Source organism: Canis lupus, chromosome 3 (assembly GCF_011100685.1).
Source record: "Canis lupus familiaris isolate Mischka breed German Shepherd chromosome 3, alternate assembly UU_Cfam_GSD_1.0, whole genome shotgun sequence".
NCBI lineage: Eukaryota > Metazoa > Chordata > Mammalia > Carnivora > Canidae > Canis > Canis lupus.
The window spans coordinates 5,291,958-5,310,929 of NC_049224.1; the positions used below are offsets into that span (position 1 = coordinate 5,291,958).

Below are 18,972 nucleotides of genomic sequence, written 5' to 3' on the forward strand. Positions count from 1 at the left end.
AAATTTGGTAAGAGAAAAAAAAAGATTTGAACTACTCTGACCGCTGCTGTTGGTGGTATTGATGCCAATAGTTACACATGGCAGCTACCAGGCAAAAGCCAAAAGTTCAGGGCTATTGTCTCTAGCACTCAGCAAGCTGCACAGGTCATATGCATAGCTCAGGGAGAGATCAGCATAGGCTTTTATCCTTACTAATTATCCACACTAGAACCCTTGACTCACCTTAACAAAGCTGTATATGAGAATATTGGAGATGTCAGACGGATTCAGTGGTTGAATCATCAAAAACACAACAAAAAGCTATCAAAAGTTCAACCTGAGGTAAAACACAGATCAAAACCACAATGAGATACCACCTCACACCAGTGAAAATGGCTAAAATTAACAAGTCAAGAAACAACAAATGTTAGCATGGATGTGGAGAAAGGGGAACCCTCTTACACTGTTGGTGGGAATGTGAACTGGTGCAGCCACTCTGGAAAACAGAAGACAGGTTCCTCAAAACATTAAAAATAGGGCTACCCTAGGATCCAGCAACTGCACTTCTAGTTATTTACCCAAAGGATACAAACATAGTGATTTGAAGAGGCACCTGCATCCCAATGTTTATAGCAGCAATGTTCACAATAGCTAAACTATGGAAACAGCCCAGATGCCCATTGACAGATGAATGGATAAAGAAGATATGGTATACACATACAATGAAGATTACTCAGCAATAAAAAAAAATGAAATCTTACCATTTCCAATGATGTGGATGTAACTGGGAGTATTATGCTAAGTGAAATCAGGGAAAGATAATTATCCTCTGATTTCACTCATCTGCAGAATTTTAAGAAACAAAGCAGGATCACAGGGGAAGGGAAGGAAAAACATAAGATAAGATATGAAATCAGAGAGGAAACAAACCATATAAGACTCTTAACTTATAGGAAACAACCTAAGGGTTGATGGAGGGGAGGTGGGCGGAGGGATGGGGTAACTGGTAATGAACACTAAGGAGGGCATGTGATATAATGAGCACTGGGTGTTATATGCAACTGATGGATCACTGAACTCTACCTCTGAAACTAATAATATACTATATATGAATAATTTAAATAAAATTAAAAAAAATTTTTTTGAAAGTTCAAACTGATATAAATGAACTCAATACACCCATATAAAGAACAGGGATAAACATGAAATAACTTTCTAGTTTTGTTAGGAAATTTATAATTTAAACAAACTTTTTCATAAATTTTGGTAACTTAAATAGCTGGTTTTAGAAACAGAGTCTTCACATGCAATGGTTGAAAGGGTGCTTTTCCAAAGCTATTTTCTTTCCATGGGATATTTTGATATAGTAAAGAATACCTGAATTCCATCAAGGATAGTAAGTTGATGAAGGATGTTTTCAGTAAATAATGAGCCCCTTCCTAAATCTAAAATGGAGTTTAAGACCATTCAACTTGACTATTTCTGAAGTACTCAGTTTCATTTTCTGCCTAACAAAGATGGCGCTGGGGCTCATTCTGTTATTTTTGACAGCGTATTTTTGTGTCATAACATTTCAAATCACTTGGATATACTAACACAGACCAGAAAAAACTTGTGAGTTAAGATATATTTGCTGCTACTTTATAAAAATGTCTTCTCTCTACATATCAAAACAAGAGTATTATAGAGGCAATATAGCTTTTATATACTTCAGATATTTTTAAAGATTTATATTATTATAAAAGAAGATACTCATGTTAAAAGAGTACAAAAGGAAATACATTTAAAATATGAGTCTCTAAGGAGTTATACTTTCCATAGGTATAAAAATATGCTTTCCATATGTACACATGTGTGTATATATAGAAAATTAGAAAATGCCTATTAAATTTGGTAATAGAATTTAGCAAGAATATAGGGAAGCAGAAACTCGCATATGCAATTGCAAGTGTCAATAATTTAGAACTCTTGGTTACCATTTTAGATACATGCAATTTAACCACCTTTGTTTTATTTTTCTTATTGGCTTGCAAATGACATTTACATAAAATAATCATCTTATTGTGGATTTCTGGGTGTCAGTTTTTTCCAGTTTATGATTTATCTTTTGACTATGCCAATATTGATTTTGTATATAAAGTTCAAATTTGTAGCACTTTATGCCACCAGAATAAATAGTTCTTATGGTCTTCTTAGTCTTTGCCTTACTTTAAAAGTTTTTCTCACACAATTCGTAAAAAAGAAAAGTTTATTCTTGTTCCTGTTCTTCTTGATGAATGTACATGTGATTTTGAGCATTCAAAGTTTTTATTACCAAATATTGATCATACAGTTTATTAGAGACTTATATAATAGTTTTACATATAATTTTACAAATACTAATGTTTTGTTTGCTCTGTTGGCTTAATTTTTTCTTTGGTTAAATATTGTAAACAAGTTAAATAATCACAACATTTCAGCTATCTATTTTACCCAAAAACTGCAGCATGCATAGGTAGAAAAAATTTACACAGTTACTGATCTATAAGAATTTCAACCTTTTGGGTACAAATTATTTGTTAAATTAAATATTGAAACCGGTTCTGGTAAGGTTTCTACAAGAAAAATTAAGAGATCAACCCCTCCCACTTTTAACAAAGTATTCTGAAGATGTATTCTTTAAAATCAAAGCCATCAACCCATCACATACTATTATTTTCTAAGCTAGTTTAACAATAATCACTGTACTATGTATTTTGAGAGAATCATGATTTTAAAGGTTAATTGTTTAGAGATATTAACCTTTTTACAATGTTCAGATCCAAACTGGTTAAAGATTTTGTATGATAAAAGAAAAACTTCTATAGGCATCCTAACTACACTTGTCTCTTTTCCATTAAGTATATATAAATGCCAGCAACTTAAAAGTTTTTGACATATATCATCAGAGGCATTATCATAAGCAGCCAAATTCATAATCAATAGAAGTTATTGAAATTATTTCATTCATCAAAATAGCATTACTCAACTATGAAATTGAAAGAACACACTATCCAACTTGCAATGCAGTATTGATAAAGAAATTTTTTAGATTTCTGAAAAAGTTACAGCTGTTAATAATCTTAACATGGTCTAAAAATAGAATTCAAATATATCAGCTTTCGAAGCATTGACTGATTCCTTTTTCTTTCTCCCCCCTGACTTCAGATTCATACATATGTATACTTTTTCAGAACTCATTCTAGGGACAATCTTCATTTGTTTTAAGCCACATTTTGGTACAGTAAAATAGTGTCATGATGTACATGGTGAATATAGAAGATTGGACTCATTGCTTTTACTCAAATGCTTTATCTTCCTTTCTCTTTGTCTCAATAATCTTTAATCCAACCTCTATTCAGAATTGAAAGCTCTGTATATATTTTAAAATTATTTTTCCATGGAGCTTCTAAAGTTTCACTCTTCTACTATAAAAACACAACCTTCAATGTATAACTAATTTTTAATCTTTGATCATTTTCTTATATTCACTTTTTTTGTATTCACAAATGTATTTTTACCAAAGAAAGAGGTGAAAGATAAAATTGTAAGGTGGAACAAAAATATATATGAAACACATAAAACAGAAAGTAAATTATTCACATATCACAGGTTAAAAAAGAGACAAATCATTTTAGGCCTAAAGCAAAATGATGATGTCTCTCCATGACAGGGATTTTATACCTAATTCAAAAGAAATGAGAAGAAAGACCATTGACTGATAATAGTAAATATCATAAAAAGAGAGATTTTGATGTCATTTTACCTTTCATTCATTGAAAAGGATACATACACTGTGATGTCAAAGAATGACAAGAAGATAGAAAAATGAAAATAATAACTGAACAATATCTTATTCTTAAAAGATGTCAATTATGCCACTTATATGCTGTCTAAATATTCTCATTTTTTTTACTTTAAAGTATTTTAAAATTGCTTTTACTTCAAATACAAAAATACTGAGATATTATTGTCAATGTGATTTCAGCAAACTCTTTCTCTCTCTCATTCGTAAATATCTGACTAACTTGGACTTAAGAAAATCTCTCCTGAAATCTATCAATCTGGTATAAAAAATTATTTACCTTAGAGTATTTCATTAACTTTTGACAAGAAATGTACATTAAAACTAGAACGTAATACCTAGTTATAATATTTCATATGTTAGTATAAAGCTCCTAAACATATATGCACTCTTTTTTCTGGATTTAGGAGCAGGAAATAGTTGAAATCTAAGTGAGCTTTTTAAAAAAATATTTTGCTACATTAATAGTGCTTCTCAAAATATATTGTGAGAGTATCAATTCTATGATATTAGAAACTATTATACTACTATCCAGAAGAATATAATGTAAAAAATATCTGGGGGATAATTTAAACTGATATCCTTATTGTAAAACTTCTCAGAATTCTTAATATTATATAATAACTATTTTGAATTTGTCAAAAGAGCAGTGTAGTATAACACATCCCAAACATTTTGACCACATGTGTTTAAGAATCTTGCAGAAATAATATTTTACAACACAAATTTTGGCAGACACTGAAATATTTTGTTGGAAGTTTTTTGGGGAAATATAAGGTAATTTTTTAAAATAAAAAATGGCTATTCCAATATGTTTGAAATTCACAAGTGTATACAGATAGAGCCCTACAAAGAGTGCCCAGTATAAGTGAGTACTCAATAGGAGGCAGATTTATTTTTCTACTCTTCATCTTATTATTATATGTATAGGTTTTTAGTGAGTAAATTTAAACCATTCTTAAATGCTTTAAATATGCAAAATAACTGGCTGGCAATAAATATACAACTTAAGAAAATAAATGAGAGATGGTGTATAAAATCAAACCCAGAGACGCCCAGGTGGTTCAGTGGTTGAGCATCTGCCTTAGTCCGGGGATCGAGTCCTACATTGGGCTCCCTGCATGGAGCCTGCTTCACCCTCTGTTTGTGTCTCTGCCTCTCTCTCAGTGCCTCTCATGAATAAATTAAAAAAAATCCTTTAAAAAGAAATTAAAAAAATAAAATGAAATCAAACCCGTGTCTTTGGTTTAATGCCCATCCGGCAGGTCAGTGATTCTCAAATTTGAATGCAAATAATGATCCCCTGAGGTCATTTTAAGAACACAGCTTCCTAAGCCACACCTTCCGCAGAGATTCTGATTGGGTAGGTCTGAGATCAGACCAATAACTGTTTTTTTTCACATGACCTAGACCATTCTAAAACTTCTGTCCAGAGACCATACTTTGCCAGGTACTAGGTTAGGAGGGTCTCACAGACTTGCCTAACCACTTTCTTCTTCCTCTGCAATGGCTACATTCTTAGCTTACTTGCTTTTTATGAGTGTTGCTATTACTACTATCTTACAAGGCAGATTCATCAAAGAGAAAAGGGTAGCACAAATTTTCTAGAAGTAGAAAACAGCTTAGTTATTAGAGATTAAAAAGAAATACAGGGATCCCTGGGTGGCGCAGCGGTTTGGCGCCTGCCTTTGGCCCAGGGCGCGATCCTGGAGACCCGGGATCGAATCCCACATCGGGCTCCCGGTGCATGGAGCCTGCTTCTCCCTCTGCCTATGTCTCTGCCTCTCTCTCTCTCTCTCTGTGACTATCAAAAAAAAAAAAAAAAAAGAAATACAATATTTCATAAATGTGTCATATGAATTACTGATGACCAATATACTGAGACATTAAAGACAAAAGAAACCAATATTCTTTTCCCCTTAAACTATGTTTCTCAAGAAAACAGAACTTTGAAGGGTTAGGTTGTATTCCTGAAAACTCAAAGTACAATCTACTTTCTATTTATTCCTCCTTAAACATTTATTCAATAGCTATTAGCCATCAGGCACTTGCTTCATGCGGATAAGACACCTCCACCTTCAAGGTACTTCCTGTGTTCAGGTACTCTGAGATCTGGTGAGCAATGATATTTCTCTTTGCCTAACAGACATTTAAGTAAATGAGTCTATATTTGTCAGTATAGCTATTTCTATTTCTATGCTTTTAATAAATAAACTACTTAGGTTTTTATCTTTACGGAAATATTAGTGATGTTTTAAGATTGTTCTTCACCTTACAGCTTTTCCACATTATTGACCATTTTAGTTCTCCTCCATGATGTGTGGAAACCTGCCTTAAAGACATTAAAGGGCTCTTTTCTCTAACTAAGCAATAAAGGCAAACCTTGATTTCACCAGGTAATTATGTCATATCACCTGCCCTTCACTAAGGCAGTGTAGGTCTGATCTTTGTGTTTTGAATTAAAAAACTGGTATTTAAAAGAGAGCTATTAACTTCCAAGGAATAGGAAATTCCATGGATAATAGAATGTTGCAACCATTACAATCTCACTATGTCAGCTGTACAAATTAAATTCCCACATCTTAACATTTTATATATTCATTGCTATTTATAGGAAGATGGACATAAAGGGCAAGAAAGACACAATATAATAAAAGCTACTTTAATATTGCCAGCACATTTTGCACAATGATTCAACAATAAGCTTGCATTATTTGTGGAGATTTTTCTCTCACCTTCATAGGTGTAGCCTGAAGCAAACTTTTATGCAATTATGAATTACAACTTTGAATTAATAAATTAAAGCTTTTAAAAACTCATACATATATATACAAATATGTATATGTATACACTCAAATACATCTACACACATATATATACAGATACATGTGTATATGTGTCATATGTATGTATATATGTAAACTCTTAGAATTCATTCATATAAGATGGTTTTCCTCATCCATTAACCACTCATCAGTCTCCTTATTTACTTTACAAAAAGAAATGTACAAGAGAAATGGTAGTAATGAGAAATATCACTTACTTGATTAGAGTCATTGAATTCTTTTTCAGGGATGCATTGCAAATAACTAAACCAACCATACAAGATTTCTAATCTGTGTGTTTCAAAAAGGTTTTATGAGTTTCCTAATTTACTATCCAATAACATACAGAGTTTCTATAGCAACTGTGTAAGAAAACACAGCACTTGTGTTATAGCACTTGAAAAAGGAGGAATGCTCCACAGGTACTCAAATACATTTTAAAAATGAGATAATAACCTGTCTCAGTGAGTAGCATACTATGTTGTATGTACAAACAGAACTTCATATTGTCTTTCCCGGAGAATGATTATATCTACACATTTTTACCTATACCTTTCTCTGTATCTATATAGAAGTCCATTTTCAAAGAAGTTAGATAGATACAGAATTTGTACTTTATGGTAAATTGTATTCATGACCAAATAAATGACTGTTATTCTTCGTCAAAACTCTCATTGTTTATTTTTGTTTACAAGGCAAGATTATTTTATTCATTCGTTTTTTAAAGAAATATTTTTCGAGGAGTTTTAGGTTTACAACAGAATTGAGAAGAACATACAGTGTTCCCAGTACCTTTCCACCTGCCACCTGAATAGACCCCCCTATTATTGACATTCCCCTCAACAGAATGGCATTTTTATTTTTTACCAAAGATGAAACTGAAACTTCACTGACACATCATAACCACCTCAAATCCATAATTTACATTACAATCTGCCCTAGGTGTCCATTCTGTGGGTTTAGACAAATGTGTAATGGTGTATATCCATCATGATAGTACCAAACAACATTTTCACTGTCTTAAAAATTCTCTGTGGTCTGTCTAATACACCCCTTCCATCAATCCTGGAAACAACTGATATATTTTTACTATTTCTATAGTTTTGCCTTTCCAGAATGTCACATAGTTGAATCATACATGTAGCATTTTCATGTTGGGTCATTTCACTTAGTAACATGTATTTAAGTTCCCTCCATGTCTTCTCCTGGACCATTAGATCATATATTCTTAATTCTAAAAAGTATTTCAGGGCAGCCCGGGTGGGTTTAGCACTGCCTTCAGCCCAGGGCCTGATCCTGGAGACCCGAGATCGAGTCCCACATCAGGCTCCCTGCATGGAGCCTGCTTCTCCCTCTGCCTGTGTCTCTGCCTTTCTCTCTCTCTCTTTCTCTCTCTCATGAATAAATAAAATCTTTAAAAAAATATTTCATTTTCTGAATGCACCATAGTTTATTTATCTATTCACCTAGTGAAGGACAACTTGGTTGTCTCCAAGCTTTGGTGATTATGAATGAAAGTGCTGTAAGTAAGTACCTTTATTCAGGTTTTTGTGTGCACATAAGTTTTCAGCTCCTTTGAGTAAATATCAAGGAGTACAACTGCTGAATCCTATGGTAAGAGTATGCTTAATTTTGTAAGAAACTGCCAAAAAAAAAAAAAATGTTTTGCAGAATTGCTGTTATCAGCACTAAATGAGAGTTCTAGTTGCTCCACACTGTCATCAACATTGGGTACTGTCAGTGTTCTGTATCTTGGTCACTCTAATAGGTCCACAGTGGCATTGTACTGTTGCTTGATTTTGCATTTCCCTGATAACCTATGATGTGGAGCATCTTTCCCTATGCTTATTTGCCATCTGTAATCCTCCTTGGTGAGGTATATGTTAAAGTCTTTGTCTTACTTATTAAGCTGGGTTGTTTTGTTTTGGTTTGTTTTTTCCACTGTTGAGTTTTAAGAGTCCTTTGTGTATTTTGGATAACAGTCCTTTATCAGATGTATCTTTTAATAATATGTTTTCCCAGTCTGTTATTTTTCTTCTCCATCTTATCAATTATCTATTTCATAGATTGTGCCTCTGGTGTTGTATCTAGAAAGTTATCACCATACCTAAGGTCATTTAAGTTTTCTCCCATGTTAGCTTCTAGATGTTTTATAGTTTTGCCTTTTAACTTTAGATCTGTAATCCATGTTCAGTTAATTTTTGGTATAATTTATTTTTATTTTACTTTATAAAAGTATTGGTATGAAAACACTGAAAATTTACAAAAATATATCCTCTCATGCTAGATAGTTTGAAAGCACTACCATTTGGCCTTATCTGCTTTTCCTCTTATTTCTATGCAATGTCATGTTAGTTTAGTCCTCTGGGAGATTTCATAAATTCCTTTATTCATTGCAATCACCATCACTGTGTCTCATTGCCTGTTTTATGTCTATTGATGCCTCTACATGGTCAGTCTCACAATGTCATCACTACACATGCTAACATTTTCTGGTTGAGAAATGGAGATGAGATCTCTCTGTTTTGATGACTAAAAGGTAAAATTGTATTGTGCTCTCAAATGTTTCTCACAGGAATATCATCTGTCAACTATTCTTACAGTTCTTTCTGTTCTCTTCTCTTGTACTCGGATCGGTATGCATGAAGATGGATAAGCTATTTACTGAAGTGTTGTCCTTGTGTTCACATGCTATTTTTGCTCCCAAACTCCCAAACTCCTTTCTCTTCCTTTCTCTTCTTTCTCCTTTTCTCTTCTCCTTTCTCTTTCTCCTTTCTCTTCTTGTCCTGCACTGTCCCTGGTTAATTCAATTTTATAAACATGGTAGTGAATATTTTTGCTACAAATACAATTTCAATCATTCTAAATATCTTACATCTCGTTGAAGATTAATGGCATTATATATTGAATATTGCTTTGAAAACTGAAAGCTATATTTCTCAGAAATCTGTCTATTTTTTAAAATATTAAGCTTCTTAAAGCTTCAATTTATACTAAATGTGAATACAAGTGTAAAGGCAACTCAATGTTTTTATCTAATTTTTTAAATTTTAAATCATTAAAACAACTAAAACAACAACCAACTAAAACAACAACTACCACATGATTGCAGCCTGAAGAGTAAACATATCTACTGACTTCCTATTTTGCACATTAGACTGAACACTCTAAAGAACTGTATGTTTCTGAATACTCACTAATAAGGTAAAGGAGAAAAAGAAGTCTATCACTCATTAATATTTCAGAAGTGTGATAGACACAGAGATTTATTTATGTCAGATTTTAATTACAAAATTCCCCTCAAATACATTAATTTGCATCTTGCAATAACTATTTTATAAAAAGTTAAAACCTGAAAGCAAAATATAGATCCTAAATGATTCCTATGTCAATGGAACGACTTTCTAAGCAAAGGCATGTGGGTCACCAAGGAGTCTAGGATAAAGAACTGGAAACCACCAGGCTGTAAGGCTGATAGAATTGTTATCATTGCCAGCCATCATTTCAATATATTCAATGCCTTAATGACTACTTGACACTACTGAATTTCTGAGCCACACTTATACACACAGATAATATAGTTTTTCATGATATCACCTTAAAAATAAACAATGATAGTCTATAGTTGATAATATTATTAGAAGTTGCTTTGGAAGTCAACAAAAATTATTCAGAATTTCAGTGAGTTTTCCTGATGGATGTCTGCCTAAGCAGTCTATTTTGGCAGTAGTTCCCCTTCTTTTACTGAAGAGTTGCTATCTAAGTCTTACTGAGTAGTACTATTAGGTTTCTGCACCTGTACATCTCTCTTTTCAGTCTCACTACCCATCTTTAGGGACATGGAAATGTTCTTTGTGCCAATAGCAAAAACCATTTCTAAAAATGTGATCCTGTGTTACTAGAGAAAAATTCTTGCTTCCTGATTATATTACATAGAACATATTCATTCATCCTATAAACTAATAAAATGAACTGAAACTGAACTACCTAAACCAACTTTGAATTAATACAAGTTATCAATTTTTGATCAGCATAACTCACAGTGGGAGGAAAGTCAAATCCCTTGTCAAGTAATAGCCCTGAAACCCCAGTAAGCACCTCATAAATTCTCATCCAGCTCTATTTTTGGATTATATGCAGGACACTGAAAATATTTATACCTGGGTTGACAAATTCCCTCTTATGTTATTTTCATTCACTCAATAGGTAATTTTAAATTCTTTTTCAAACTTTGAGAAACATTTGTTTTCCCTGATAAAGAGCAGAAAACCTTTCTTCTCCTTGGATCTATTCTTCCTTTATTCCATGGCTTCAACATTCTCCTTAAGTAAATGAGCTGTTAAAGTTACATGGTTTTTCACAAAACACTTGTAATGTAGAGACCATCCAAGTAAAATTGATCAGATTCTATCTCCTCTCCTGATCTTTGATTTTGCCCACTGAGATTTCTTTGCGGCAATTCACCTCCCAAAAGTGAATAGTTTTTTAGTTTTCAGTAAATTTACTCATCATATCAGTTATAGTTTTCACAAAGAAGTATAAATACAGGGACTCCTGGGGGGCTCGGCGGTTAAGCGCATGCCTTTAGCCCAGGGCGTAACCCCGGGGTCCCAGGATCAAGTCCCACATTGGGCTCCCTGCATGGAGCCTGCTTCTCTCCTGCCTATATCTTTGCTCTTTGCTTCTCTCTCCCTCTCTGTGTGTGTGTGTCTCTCTCATGAATTTAAAAAAAAAAATCTTAATAAAAAAAGTATAAATACATTTAGTCATGAGAACTGTGTGACAGCACAATCTTGTCTTTATTCCTTTGTACATGTTACCAGCATTTTTTAAAAAAATCTAAGAACTTTTCAATAATTTTCCTACTAGTTAATTCTAATGATATCTTCATTTCTCAAATTCGTCCGTGAATCAAAATTCAAATGATTCTATAAACTTATTTTCAACATTATACAGTAAGATGCATGCGACAGATTAGCAGGCAAATCTTTAATCCAAAAGTGACAATACTTCAGTTCAGGACAGCAACAGGGCAAACCTCCAACACAAAAACCTCCAATGAGAAGAAATAAAGTTGAACTTTTAATTACCTTAATAAAGGTGAAAACATTTGCATCCAAAAAGTTTATAAAAGATCAAATCTGACCTACTTGCCCTTATAATGATCCACATTAAAACATTTTAAGAAAGCAAGTAATATGATAACATATGTTGAACAAATACAAATACAATGGACATCTTCATCTTAATGAAAATTTCTGATTGTACTTTGGAATGTAAGCAAATTTTCAATTATTTTTCAGCCAGATGCCTATTGACTGAGATCTTATAGTTCAATAAAAATTTTTAAGTTAAAATATTTCTTTAGTTTGCATTTTTGAAGAAAATAATTAAGTTTGTCTGCAAAAATAAACTGGAAGGCCAAAGAGAGTTTTGTTACAAAGTGATGATGGTACAAGGAGGCAGATGAATAACACCATCCATCACCATGACATTGGGTAAGAGCAGAGGTCATGCAATCCTCCTGAAGGGTTTTATTTACATATACCTGCTGAGGTTCTTTATGTCCAACTTAGGAGAGTAGAATGGGTTTCAAGTAGAATATTTGTTTTTTAAAGTTAAATTTTCTAAATGCATGGAGGAACACATACCAATTTTAGAATTCTATTGACAGTTTCATTGTTTATTTGTAAATTAATTTATTAAAAAAGATTTTCTTCTGAAGAAAGAGTTTACAAATTTCAGTCTGTGAACTAAAACCCTTTTTAGAAATTTTACATATAACTTGTTTTTCCTTCATAAAAGTATTTTCTAGTAGTGTCTTACTGTTGCAAGAGATTGATATTTTCCTGTCAGTTGATCATTTTGGCTCTTAGCCACTCTCACTTTTGTCAGTTGTTTCCCCTAGAAACCAATAAAAAATTGACATAAGTCCTATTCAAACAATTAAAAACATTCCCACCATAGCAACTCTCTAGCCAAACTGGTATTTACTTTTTTCCTCCAAATAATGCAATACGCTCTCCATATAAGCTTACAAAATTTCTGTCTGAAGTGCAGTATTTGAAATAGCAATTCCCACTCTGTTCTAACTAGTTAAATATTAAGTCAGATTTTTACACTAGTAGCAATGGCAGACTTAAAACTCTGGGAGTGTTTGAGACTCTTTTTTGTCCTGCCCAGTTGTGCATGTGTGTGTCTAAAGTTACCACTTGTTAGTATTTAAAAATCTGGACATTTAATACAAAGTTGAGATTTTCTTATTCTCATAAAAATTGGGATATCTGACAACTCTGGGTCAAATCCTGCAGAATCCACTCAAGCTGAGTGGCTATTTCCCTGTTAGGACTTGACCTCCTCAAGGATGTGGCTTCCACTTGAGTCATGGGTTGACTCCAAAGGGTACTTCAGTTTATAAAATTGGATCTGAAACCTATCTTTCCTCCATTGGGTCCCAGTCTAAAACTCAAATTCCTAAAAACATTTTGAGCCTGGTAATCATTTCTGTTTCTGTCCCACTAGCTCTATTTTTATTTAAAAAGCTAATTTGGAACTTAGCATAAACATGACATGGTTTCACTAAATTATCAGTCTCCCAAGTGGATTATAAATCCATTAAGCATACACACTATATTTTGCATCAATATTGTATACCCTGATTTTTAGTATAATACCCTGAACACATAATGATTTTTATGAGAGTATTTTATTCTACTTATGGCTAGTATCTAAGGAAGTACTTATATTTTTTTAATAGAAATTAATTTAAATGAATGTGTTTAACACACATCTGGGCACTCTCCAACATGTATGTCACTGTCTCAGAAATCTCACAAGAAAACACTTGGTTTAATTTAGGCAATCATGTTCAGGTAATTAGTTTTGGTTCTAATCACTTGACTTAAATATTTGCAAGTTACATGCAGAATGGGAATCCTGGAAATAAATGTAGAAAATTAACACAGGCATAGTTTTTGATAACAAGAATTTGCCTCTGCCTGAGTCATGTTTCATATACTATGGAAATACAACTTAAAATTCAGAGGGTACATAATACTCCATGAAAATCATAGTTTCATTATGTAGTAAATGGAATATGTAAGATATATAAAATCAGGAATGGGAAAATCAAACAACGTAGATCATAGAATCAAAGCTCTTAATTAGAGTTTAAATTGTGACTTCAGATTCTTCAAATGCAGTTTAGGTACTTTCTAAATCATAAGGAATAGATTATATGTATGCAAATTAGAGCTTGTTTGATTGACAGAATGAAACATACTTTAGGAAAATATTTTAGTTATAGGTATCCCCTGCTTTAGGAAAGTTAACATTATGACACTTCACTTACAAAAGACCTAATATTGTACCTGTTTTCACTAACTGAAAGAAATCTGAAGAGGATTTTCACTTTTAGGAATAAAGGCAAAAAGAAAAAAAAATAGTGTTCAGGGTTTGTTTTGTAGGAAGCCTCTATAAAGGCAGCACGCACCCCAAGCAGTGAGAGTGGCATAGCCAAGCTCCTCCCCTGGAAACTACACGCAATGTCTCCCCATCAAGCTGCCATTGTTTTGAGCTATGTCTGTGAGCATCTATGCTTCACCTCAACTGATTTTGTGCATCTGTTATCAAGATGTGTCCTAATGTATCAGAAAAAACTAAAAGAGGTTATACTGGGGGCCTGAAAATGCTCAAAAAATTTTTCCATATGAAGTAATGATAATGGTTTCTTCCCTTTATGCTATTTTGGCTTACAGAAGGCTTCACAGGAATGCTCAACTCCTGGAATGGGGTAGGGGGAAGCTGGACCTCAGATGTACTCTAGACTTTCTATAGAATTCTTAGTTAACAATTTGACTCTTATACTCTCACACAAACATATAGCTTTATAACTAGCATTCTTTCTATTATATACACAGGAGTTAAAAAAAAAAAAAACTGTCATGGAGCCAACAGAAATAACTTTGAAGCTTCTACCATGAGGACTAGAGTTGAACTTATTAGGCTGCTTATCTCCAGTCAGTCATATCAGTATAACATTTCAACCCTAATTTGTGTTGTATATTTATGGTACTAATTTAGTTTTGGAAATCAAATCAATTTTTAATACATATTTCTTGATTTAGATAATAATTACATTGTTCGCTCATTAATTATACACATTATTGGTAAATATTTGAATTGTTAGAATGACTGGTAAAATAAAAAAGTTTGTAATTATTTCTATCATTACCCTGGCAATTTCACATTTTAAAACAAACTATTTTAATTTTGATTTATCTTGAAGTAAACTGTCCCTTTTAATATCCCAGAAAAACTGAACTATAAAGATAAAATATGATGAATTTCAAACATACAGTAAATAATTTTCAAATAAAGGAAAAACCATCATAAGCCACAAAGGAAGAGGGAAATCCAAGTAATAGGAACACATCTGAGCTAACTCTTGAGCAACACACTAGAGATAACACTCCTAAAATTTGACCCAGGAGGTAAGTGATTCCTGTTTTAGGAAGAGGAACATGTAGAACTGCTGAAACTCCAAGTGATGGTTCACAGATTCTTTTTTCATTTTAAGATTTATTTATTTATTTGAAAGAGAGAAAGGAGGGAGGGAGTCTTTCAAGCAGGCTCCCCGTTGAGCACAGATTCCCACAACCCATGAGCACATGACCTGAGCCAAAACCAAGAGTTGGAAGCTTAACTGACTGAGCCACCCAGGTGCCCCAATGGCTGACAGATTCTTGACCAAACTTTAGTCAGGTTCTCCTGAGCCCTCTTCTTGACTAGGACTCAACCTTTATTTATTAAAAATGATTGGAGAAAAGCAGCACATATGATTTTATCTAGCTCGCCAACTCTCCTTGACACACACACACTCATAGACACAAAATAAGAGTCCTGAAAAATAGCTTCTAACAGCTCCAGGCCACATCCCTGGGATGAGTCCAGCTCCCTTTACAATGCCTGCCTGAGATAGAGTGAGGCTGCCAAAAGAACTTAGTATTTGTTCCAGTCATCACTGGAACAGAGGGACCTGGTCTCCTGGTCTCTGTAGGAAGATAGGAGCCTAAGTTACTCAGCCAGTTAGCAAACTGGCCTAGTCACATGACCCAACCCTTCTTCCTAATTTTGTAAATTTCCACTTCCTTGAGTCCACTCAACCTCCCTTAATTCCCTATCCTTACTCCCTCACTCTCCTTTTAAGATACCCAGTCACCTCTATACAAATGGAAGTTGAATTCTGTTCATGGGGGACCCTCACCAACTACAATAGTTTATTATTGAATAAATAGTGTCTTTGCTTTGTCTGTCTTTGAAATGATCTATGCAAGAAATGGAGTATTAAAGACACACTGTTCACCACCCAGAAAAAGATAAAGAGATGACTGAGAGAGAAAAAAATAAACTATAAGAAATCAGTAACCCAAACCTCTAACCTGAATTAACTATAAGAAATTACTATTCTAAATTTCATAAATCATTTGTCACATCTTTTTTATTACCCACAATTTATTGAACTGGAAGGTAATTAACTCTGTGCAAAATTAGTACAAAATTAAAAATTGCAAAAAGAATAAAAGAGGGGTGAAAGTGAGTAAGAATGAAAAGAATCAAAGACCTTCTGAATGAAAATGTTAAAATAATTTGAAAGAAACCATAAAATAAGTATATTTGAAAATCAAAGAGAAAATTAAAATGAAAGAAAATATACAATTATATGTAAAAGAAGGCAAAATTGGAAAAAGAATCAAAGTTTTCTAAAATTGAAAACAGTGACTATAGCATAACAATGTTCCTTTTCTTATCAGTACTATTCCCCATTTTTGCTTCAAATAGAAATTCTATTTTATTTTTTCAAATATTCTGTATCTTCTACCTAATACCTCTGAAGATGCTATTCAAGACCAACTTCCAAAGACAGATCTGATTGGTACACAGAAAATTCCACTACATAGCTAATGATTCTAGAATGGGAATTTATGAGAATTTGACTCAAGGAAACAGGATGGAAAAATACCATTGTACTAAAAAAGAAAATGTTTAGCTTTTTCAATTGGACTATGTTTTATAGGAATATTCTGCCTATATATCATATATATCACATTATACCTATATAATATAATGATATAATATCTCAACATAATATAAATGGTAAATTATATATTAGTATACATTAAATGTTATTATGGATTAGGCTATTTGTTGAATTGTAAAGAAAAATAGAAAATGGCAAAGCAAAAATGTGGAAAAGAAATTTGATGCTAAAGACATAAACTAAACTGCATAACAGGTCTATCCTGGAGGCTATACTACCTCTAGACTTCTTCTTATACAAGTATTTTTTCTGGTTTTCTGTTACTTGCAAGCTACATCTTCACTGACACTGAAATATAAAAATCGGTGGACAGGTGAATACAAAGTAAGTTAGGTAAGTCAAAAGAAAGCATAAAGATGATGTGAGGAAAAATATAAAAAGGGATTTTTATCACAAGTTAAAATACAGTAACTGGGGATTTAAAAATCTAACTGAAAGGTTTTTTGTTTCCACTTTTTAAAGATTTTATTCATTTATTCATGACAGAGAGGCAGAGACACAGGCAGAGGGAGAAGCAGGCTCCCTGAGGGGAGCCCAATGCAGGACTCAATCCCAGGATCCCAGGATCACAACCTGAGCCAAAGGCAGACACTCAACCACTGAGCCACCCAGGCGTCCCACTAAAAGGTTTTAGTAAGAGACAAAATACTGATCTATACTTGTACACTATATAAATAACCTTACAATCCATATTATTTAGATACTTTACTACCTATATCATCTTTACATAATATCTCTTCATATATTTTATACTCTTTCATATACAATGTATAAGAATATATACATTTATGAATATATACATATACATGAATACATATACACACATATATATACGCAGGCACACATTTGTCATATACCAGAAGTGTCAAACGCATTCACAACAAAAATAAGAGGACTGAAAAAAAAATAAAAAATAAGAGGACTGAATGATTGAGAAAGTCACAAAATGAAGTAGTAAATTTTCACTGCTGGATATATTATCAATATATACTTCTTTACAATCTGTTGTCAAATTTCAAATTTTAATACATATTTCTTGATTTAGATAATAATTACATTGTTCGCTCATTAATTATGCACATTATTGGTAAATATTTGAATTGTTAGAATGACTGGTAAAATAAAAAATTTTGTATTTTTACAAAATTTATTTGTATTATACCTTGCTTTTCTCAATTAATTTAGGCTTCTCTAAGAATGCCTCACAACTCAATAACAGTACACGCCACTTACTCTATCATTTAAAATAAATTTTATTTGAAAATGGAATAATTTCCAAATGATTAGAAATTTACTTCATGTATTTAAACTGCTATGTGGTATTCCATTGTATTAATAGATCCATTCCCATTATGGTGAATTAAATCTCTATAACCTAATTTATGTTAAAACTTAAATGAGAAGAGTTACATAGGTTCAGTATGCAATTATTAAATAAAATAAACATATTTTATATAATATTTTTTAGCTTCAGGCATATATTTGATATTTTAAACATGGGTGGTAATGTTACACATTAAAGGAGAAAATGTGAGAATAGAGGAGGAAAGCACAAAGGCATCTGTAATTATTTTACATATAAATATATGCATAAAGCAAAGAATGAAATATATATAACATTTAAATATTCTGAGTAATGAATATATGGGTATTCACAACTTCATTTTCTGTTCTTCAACATAAAATTGCCAAAACACAAATATATAAACATAAGTTATAATTCTGTTATATTATAAAAATAAATTCTGAGGGCTCATTGTATCTATGTGTACTGGATAGCAGAATTGCATGGTTGATAATTTACAAATAACTAGATGTGGAGAGAAGCTGAGTGGATGACCCTGGACAAGTAATTTGACTATTCTGAATCTCTGAAGCCTTATCAATAAATAAAAGCAAAACAATAACAGTGCTTGCCTTGTATAGTTGTTTTGAAACTTAAATTAGACAACATATATAAAGTTCCTGAAATATAGAAGGGAATAAGCAAATGTTCATTCTTCTCTCATCAATATCCAGTTTCTTTTGTAATTCATGGCAGAGGACAAGAAGTTTCAGTTGCCTTCATCCTTAATCACCTGCTTAATCAATTATTCTAAGAATATTTTATGATATTCTGATGCTCTCAAGGCAAGCATTATTCCATTTTAGAATTTTCAAAAAGCCAGATTAACCAGAATTCTAGGGAAACAATATTTAAAACATTTGCGATATTGTACATGACTAGCTTACAGGTTTTAGGTATA

The 18,972-nt window shown here is 32.6% G+C and overlaps 2 long non-coding RNA genes across 9 annotated transcripts in view; one reads left to right on the top strand and one right to left on the bottom strand.

Moving 5' to 3' along the window:
* Positions 1-18,972, top strand: part of LOC102156725 — an 87,877-nt gene that overhangs the window by 46,544 nt on the left and 22,361 nt on the right. The gene's annotated exons all lie outside the window — the stretch shown is intronic.
* LOC111095076 overlaps positions 1-18,972 on the bottom strand; it is a 48,010-nt gene that overhangs the window by 419 nt on the left and 28,619 nt on the right. For 3 of the 4 annotated variants that reach the window (XR_005356562.1, XR_005356561.1, XR_005356564.1), the window contains 3 exons: positions 12,454-12,531; positions 741-822; positions 223-316 (listed from right to left, as the gene is read on the bottom strand). This is a non-coding gene — a long non-coding RNA (uncharacterized LOC111095076). The remainder of the gene's footprint in view (positions 1-222; positions 317-740; positions 823-12,453; positions 12,532-18,972) is intronic. The other variant, XR_005356563.1, reaches the window with a different exon arrangement.